We start from the raw sequence: 6,201 nt of genomic DNA, 5'->3' as shown, positions 1-6,201 counted from the left end.
TGGAGTGTAAAGGAATATGCTAATTTATGCAAAGACTACTGTTTTAGGAAGGCCTTGGCTGAATTTGAAGCAAACCATCTTCTGAGAAAAACACTTCAGTGATACTGTGGTACTAAGTCATTGAATTTTAAGGAGCTTTTAAATACAAAACATACATTGTGAATGATAAAGTGGCAGTTACTTGAACAAGATTATTTATTTTTTTTCAAAAGGATCTTCTGTGTTGAATATGACAACATTGTATGTCAGCCTTGACACATTTATTTTTGTGAAATATAGTCAAGCAACAGTATCCTTATACAAGCAAGCAAAGAGGTGCACTACCATTGCTTTTTGTTTGTTTTGGTGCTGGGGATGGAACCCACCACATATTGCATGTAAGCACATCTACCACGAGCTATGCCCCTATCTGCACCATTAAGTTTTTTTAATACTAAGGGATTTAGAAACCAATTTTATTTAAAAAAAATTAAATCTAGGATAATTTTATTTGAACATTCTCTTTATTGACAGAACTCCTTCGGAACTCACAAACTAATTTAAAATAATTTTAGAACATTTTTGAGGCTTACATATGTACTTTAAAAAAATGTTCTAATTATACATGAAAACAGAATGCAGTTTGATTCATTATATACAAATGGAGCACAACTTTTCATTTCTCTGGTTATACACAATGTAGAGTCGCACCATTTGTGCAATTGTACATGTACCTAGGGTAATAATGTCCATCTCATTTCACCATCTTTCCTACTCCCATTTCTCCTCCTCTCCCCTCCATATGTATTATTTGAAGCGTTAGTTACATTCTTGGACATCCTTTACCTATCTATCTTGGATTTTTTTTTTTTTTAAGACAACAAAACTCTATTTTGTGGGCATTTGTAGTTAATTTAGACTATAGGAACTCTACATATACTAACATAATTAACATTTACTTAAATGCTTTGGATACTAAATGGTTTAGAGAGAAGGTGCAACAATTTGAAATTTAAAACAGGTGGTAATTATACTTGGATCAAAGAGTGTTAAAAGGTTTTGTAGCTTCCTTTTTAAGAATGGGGGTTAAGACAAATTCCACAAATAGAAAAGTAAAAGCTATCTACATAAAGAGAAGACTTAAGAGTTGGAGTGTGATTTACTCAGCTCCTCACCTTCATCTTAGTCGCTAGTTTTGTTTTTCTTTTTAATGTTGACATAAAAGTTTCACAGCATTTTGGAATGAAAAAAATACGTTGCAAAGGAAAGTTTAGTACATTTAAAAGTTAGTATGTTATTTGCCAAATAACTAAGTTAAAAGCTGTTGTAGTTTTAAAAAGGTATATGCAAATAAGCATTTTTTTTTGTCTTTAACTACCTCCTCAACCGAATCAACTAAAACTATAGTGTGTGTGTGTGTGTGTGTGTGTGTGTGTGTGTGTGTGTGTGTCTGCGCGCGCGCGCGCGCGCAAGGCGCCTGCGGAGAATTAGTACGCATCTTGTATATCTTTAGGAAAAAAAAAAAAAGACCAAATAACCTGTTTCTTAAATAAACCCCAATACCTTCCAAAGTTATAATCTCAAAGGAAACAGGAATTGGCAGTCTTGGAGCTTGATTTAAAAAAATTTTTTTTAATTAAAAAATTGTAATCTCCACATTTTTTGCCAGGCGAGAACCGAAGTTTGGAGGTAGACGAGCAGGCGAGCGGTTTGCCCGGGCGCAGAGCATGAAGGCCGGGCGGGCGCGGGGAGCGGGCGCCCGCCGCCCGGCGCGGGGGTGAGCGAGAGAGAGAGCGGAGCGCGTGTGGCCGGCGCCGCTCGGCCGGGAGCTCCCGCGCCCGCGCCCCGCGCCCCGCGCCTGCCGCCGCCGCCGCCGCCCCTGGTGCGATGGCGCAGAAACCCCGTTGACAAGGCACTGCTTTTTCATGACGGTGAGTTTCCCTTTGAGTGTATTATAATTTTGTGATAAAAATTTCAAGGAGAAAAAAAAAAAAACACACAACCTCCTTCCTCTGCCTCTTTCCTTCGGGGAGGGAAAAAGCGAGAGAGGGGGGGCTGGAGATCTATCTCCAGACAGAAAAGAAAGAGGAGCAAATTAAACACCGAGTTGCCAAAACCAGGATATTAGGTTTCAGCCCAGAGAGCTATTGGCTAAGGCTGTGTTTTTTTTGGGGGGGGGGTGGGTTTGTGGGTGGGTGATGGTGGTGGTGGGTGGATGTTTAATGGACACGGAGAAAAGGGGAATCGAGTGTTTATGCCTTTCCCAGCGCCGCCGGGGCCCCGGGAAGACCAAGTTCAGTGTCGCGGGCGGGGGCGCAGGCGGGCAGGGGGCGGCGGGGCCGGGCCGGGGGCGCCTCGGAGGGGTGGGGGCCTCGGCGCTTTTCTTTTTCTTTTTTTCTCTCCTTTTCCGCGGATGCAAATTTCTGGAGCGGGGAGAGGGAGAGGCCGGGAAGGGGGTGGCGTGGCGGTTGGTGGTGGGGAGGGGAGGGGAAGGAAGCCTTTTAATGACTCATTGATGGAGCCGGTTTAAAATTAGTTGTGTGCGCGAGTGTGAGTGTGTTTTCCGCCCCCCGGAGCCGCCGGGAGCCGGGAAGGAGGGAGCGGGGCTCGGAGAGGGGAGGACAGCGCGGCGGGGCCGCAAGCAGGGGGCAGGGAGGGCCTGGAGTGACGGCAGGCGAGCAAGAAAAATAAGCTTTTCCAATCTCCTCCCCTCGGTTTTCCCCCCCTCGTTTCTTTTCTCTCTCAGAAGCTCTTGGGTGTGAATCGCATTTTCTTTCTTCTCAGCAAAATGGACCCCGCGTCGGGGGAGGGGAGAGAAGAGGGTGGGGAGGGAGGCGGCGGCCGCGGCGGCTGGAACCGGGTTTATTTTTCATTCTGGCTTCCTCCTTCCCGCCGCTTCTGAGGGCGGCCGCGGCGCGGAGAGCAGGAGGGCCTCGCTCGGGCCGCTGCGTGGAGAGCTCAGGCCGGCCGACCACCCGGCCCCAGCCCGCGGCGCGCACCTGCCGGCGGGACTGCCCCTTCCCGGTCGCCTTGCTGCTTGGCCCCGAAGCACCGCCGTGGACCCTGAGCCGAGCCGGGCCGGGCCGGGCCGAGCCCCCGCGCCGCGCGGAGGACCCGAGGCCGACCCGCGGCCCAGGCAGGCGCCTCCTGCGCGGCCCACGCTGTCCGGCCGGCTGAAAGAGACCAGAGGCAGTGGCGGCGATTTTTTGGCCGAGAGTGCGCGAACCCGACGCGGCTCGCGCCTCGGAGTGGCCCAGAATGCGGGATCTTGGGGGTGGGGGGTGGGGGGTTGGAAGGCGCTAAGATGGCGCTGAGCCTGGCCCGTCGCCAGGGCTGGTGGCGCAGTTGCTCGGCGGGCGCCATCTTCCCTCGCGGCGCGGGCGGCGCCCTCCGTGGTCGCCTCACCTGCCCGGGCGCCGCGATGTCCGGGGCCAGGCGGAGCGGAGCTGCGCGCGGGGCGCTGAGTTCTGTAGATGGGACCGGGGCCACGCAGCCCTCGCCGTCCCCACACCCCTAGACCCAAAATACCAGGCCGCCTGCTGGCTGTGGGAAGGGGCTGGGGCGGCGACTTGCTCGATCCCACAGGTTTCTGAGGGGAAAAGTGACGCGAGGGCGACTTCTCGGCTGATGGGTTTCCTCCCTAATCTCCGCTTCCCCCTGGTCAAATTGGAGGTGAGGAGTTCCTGCCTTCTCTCCTAAGGCCAGACACGGCGGCTTTGTTTTCTCTGGCCCGGCTGGAGGGCCGGGTATTAATGCTTTTCCTTCATCCGTTTCCAGTTATTCAGAGTAGGCAAAGCTGGTTACAAAATTAAAAACAAACAGCAACAAAAGGACAGTTGAAGACAGTGCCTATCTGCTTTCCAGTAACACGCTGTTCATAGGTACCCTGTGTTTTCTTTTTTGGGTGATTGTAAAAATCCAGGAGATATATTTATTTGGTTAAAATACGGGAAGGTGATGGGTTTTATGATTTTAACATGGTTTGCTTTGGTATTACTTCAAGTGATAGTGAATTAAAAGTTTCTTAGAACTCCCATCTGAAAACGTTAACTCGCTTTAAACCACTTTACTTTTTTCCCTTTCCCTTTAAAAGAAGACTGTACCTGAAAGCATCCAAAAATAAGTATCCTTGGGGTAGTAGCTCTATAGTAAAAGGGTTGTATTTGAAGGTCTTAAATTGTTACTGAAAGCCTATAAAGCTCTTATCTCTGTAGGAATCCGCAGAGTGAATAGTTAAATTCTCATGGAGAAAAGTAACAGTGGCACCAGTAGATGTGTCCATGAACAAGTAGTGAATGTTAGATACCCTTTAACAAAACCCACCATATATTAAACAATCTACTCTATGCCAGGAACTGTGTTTGGTGCTTTATATAATTCCTATTTATTACATCATCCCTGAAATATTGATCTTATTATCTGCTTATTAGGAAAGAAATTATACGGGGTAAAAATGGGAGTTCATAATCTGCTTGAATCAAATGTATGAAATATGATATGTCAAGAGCTTTGTAATGTTTTGAACAACTAATAAAAAATTTTAAAAAAAGAAAAAATTAGGAAAGAAATTAATGTTCATAGAAATGGCCTGATTGTTCAGGTTTTGCCATTTTAAGTGCTAAAATACACATTAAATTCCAAAAGCTTTTAATTTACATCCATGATTTCCCAGTCTGACAGAATCAACTGGGGAGATGTTTTTAAAATATAGATTTGTATCATTATTTGCTAGGACCAGTTGTGTCCTTTTAATAATGTGTTAGGCAATCTCAGTTTTAACCTCTGACTCCCAACTTCATTACAACCCTAACCCCCTCCAGGACTGAAATTCTTCCCAGGACCTTCTAATTTGAATAGGAGCCTATTATCCAAAGCTTTTCAAGTGATTTCAGCATAAAGATACATATTTGGAATATACTGTATTGACTGTGTTCCTTTTTGAATTGGAACATGGGAATTAAGGTCTATATCATTTTGAGTTTTACACAGTATACTTCACATTATTCTCATTTTTATTTTTCTCCTGGCTGTTTGTCAAGTATTGAAATTATTATCTTGTAGAATAAGGCTTAGGTATTCTGCGATTTTAAAGTCAGTACATTTTAAAAAGTAGATTGTCTCATTCTTTTGAGAAGTTATATAACGTATGGGTGTCTGAGTCTAGCCAAACTATCTAGTTTAGTCAAGACAACTGTGTAACTAAAATAGACTTGCATCCAAGATTTGTACAGGAATTAGGAATAGAGTAGAAAAGACACTGAAATAAAGACCTAGAGATAAATCCTTATAAGAAAGGATTGTTTCCTGAATTTTGAATTGTAGACATATCTTTTGGGTTTTGAAAAGTAGGATGGGCAAATCATTCTGAACATGAAACCGAATAACAGTATGAATAAAAACAGTTCAGGAAGAAACACCTAGAACAGGTGCTGAACAGATGACCTGACTAAAATGAGAACCTGGTCAAGTAAAGGGGTCTAACTCCAGAGCAAAGATCATGTATTTTCCTTCTTTTGTGCTAGCTCTTCTTTTTTATTCTCAAATTACAGTTATGTTTTATAATCATTAAGGAGAATGGATTTTAAGGGTAGTAGTATGTTTTGTTTTGGTTTGGGGTACTAGGGATTGAACCCAGTACCTCACATACATGCTAAGCAGCACAATTCTGCTGAGTTACACTCCCAGCTCTTGTTTTTTCTTTTTTTCCCCTTCTCATTTGTTTAGACAGGGTGTTGCTATGTTACCTAGACTGATCTTGAACTCTTAAGATTAAAGTGATCCCCTACATTTTGGGGGTGTGGTGGCAGGTCAGCCTGGGCAATTTAGGGAGGTCCTGGCTCAAAATAAAAAGATTTAAAATGGTGGAGGGAAATGGGAGTGTAATTGTGGTATAGTGCCTACCTAGCATGTACAAGATCTTGTATTTAATTCCCAATATGATAGAAATGGAAAACCAACCTAAATTTTTCATGTAGATGTCAAAATTACACCATCTTAGTAGGTAGTATGTCCACATTTCTCTTTCCTGTTTGGAATTTTTTGTAAGGCACAACGGTTGAATACCTATGTGCAGTCTACATCAGTCTGATCACTGAGTGGGTGGAGTGCCAGTTTTTTTTTTTTTTTTTTAATTTTCTGGCATTTCCTCCCTTGTTTTCCATGGCAAATGCCATAGTAATTGCAACCTTTGATTAAAATCCAATAAAGCTTAAAATAAGGCAG

General features: G+C 44.7%; 1 protein-coding gene across 4 annotated transcripts in view; it reads left to right on the top strand.

Moving 5' to 3' along the window:
- Nucleotides 1-1,837: 1,837 nt before the first annotated feature.
- The window catches only part of Bicral (BICRA like chromatin remodeling complex associated protein), a 77,979-nt gene continuing 73,615 nt past the window's right edge, over nt 1,838-6,201 (top strand). Inside the window, exon 1 of one of the 4 annotated variants that reach the window (XM_026383362.2) lies at nt 1,838-1,910. The gene's annotated coding sequence lies outside the window, so the exon portion shown is untranslated. Of the gene's footprint in view, nt 1,911-3,640; nt 3,652-6,201 lie in introns of those variants that run through there. The other 3 variants (XM_026383364.2, XM_026383365.2, XM_077802211.1) reach the window with 3 other exon arrangements.

The sequence above is a fragment of the Urocitellus parryii genome, chromosome 8 (assembly GCF_045843805.1).
Source record: "Urocitellus parryii isolate mUroPar1 chromosome 8, mUroPar1.hap1, whole genome shotgun sequence".
Taxonomy (NCBI): domain Eukaryota; kingdom Metazoa; phylum Chordata; class Mammalia; order Rodentia; family Sciuridae; genus Urocitellus; species Urocitellus parryii.
The sequence above is the reverse complement of the archived record's forward strand: the minus strand, read 5'-3'. Positions and strand labels throughout refer to the sequence as shown.